We start from the raw sequence: 1,519 nt of genomic DNA, 5'->3' as shown, positions 1-1,519 counted from the left end.
AACCTACCTTCGGCATTCTTGCCTCGACAATTCTCATGGACAGAGGAGCCTGGTGGGTTACAGTCCATGGGGTCACAAAGAGTTGGATACGACTGAGCACAAAAGTAATTTTCCGGGCTCTGTGTGTTTGTGAGAACTGCAAGGCTGCTGAAGTGGGCACTCTTGGTTAGGTCAGTCTCCACTAGACACTACCCGACTTCCTGAAAGCCTGCCTTGATCTCTAGCAGACTAGTGAGGTAAGGCCCTGGGACAAATGGGCCTGAACTGCTGGTGGGAGGGGGTCCGGACTGGGAAACACAAGAAGTGTAAGAAGGGGCATTTTCTCAACAAACATTGCAGAGAGCACGTCAGAGGGGACCCTGACCCCAGGGACACCTCACTAGAGGACCCAGAGGGTGGAAGGTGATGGGGTTAAGTCCCATCCACAACCTCATGCACACCCTCGGGGGTCTCCTTGACCTTCCCACGGCCTGCCACAGATGCTGGTGCTGGCCAGCCCGCAGTGGCCACCGCTCTGGGGATAGTGAACCACCGAGACACACTTGTGAAGCCAGCAGCTCTGGAACCAGCCCGTTCACTGGCTAGAAGGGGAAACTGAGGCCTGGGCCCACGAAGCAGAGCCAGTAGTTGGCATCTCTGACCACAGCCCCTGCACTTCTGGTGTGACTAACCACCCCAAAACCCTCCCTCCCTCTTCAAGAACCTGGCTCGCAGCTCCGTGCTTCAGAGGCAAAGAGCTGAGAAACCTCAGCGACCTTCGGTCTCAACTGGCAGAGAAACCAGAACCAGCTCTTTCCAGGAATCTTACCAGAAGCTGAAACATCATGGTTGTACGTTCTCATCTTTCTACAGGGAGGGAAAACAGCAGGTTAACCAACAAAATACAGACAACACCGTTTTTGCTGTAACTCTTGAGCCTCCTCGCCCTTTCCTTTCTTTACTAAACCACAGCATTCATTCCACCTTCAGTCACACCACAGTGGCATTGACCATTAGTGTGACTCACTGGCTCAGCAGCGAGCAAAGGTCTCTAGAGCCCCGAGCCACACTGGGTGCTGAACACTCCAGGCAGGTGAAGGGTTGTGACATCACACAAGGAGCAAGGGCTTTATTCTCTCTAACTCCTAAGCTCTACTGAATTGAAGTTAAAACACTATTTTTAAGCCTGCAGAGGAATACAAACACTAAATACTTCAAAATAAAAATCAAGACAGGAAGACCAAAGAATCTAAGGCCTTTTCATGGTTAAAATAATCTGAAAGGAGACTAGAAATAAACAAACTAAAATTTCTATAACTATTATCTTATTTGCCAGTTTTGAAGATGTCCTCAGGTGCCAGAACTTGGGAGACAGAAAGAATAAATAGCAGTGCATCACTTCTAAAGTCATCACAGACAATAGGTTCCCATCTCAGGGGATAGGTTTTTCTGCTTTCGGTGGCCAAAAAGCAACTTAAACTCTATGTATAACAGACAGACTCTACAATTAGGATCCTTTAAAAATAATGAGACGCCTCTC

This window comes from Oryx dammah, unplaced genomic scaffold (assembly GCF_014754425.2).
Source record: "Oryx dammah isolate SB20612 unplaced genomic scaffold, SCBI_Odam_1.1 HiC_scaffold_8, whole genome shotgun sequence".
Lineage (NCBI taxonomy): Eukaryota > Metazoa > Chordata > Mammalia > Artiodactyla > Bovidae > Oryx > Oryx dammah.
The sequence above is the reverse complement of the archived record's forward strand: the minus strand, read 5'-3'. Positions refer to the sequence as shown.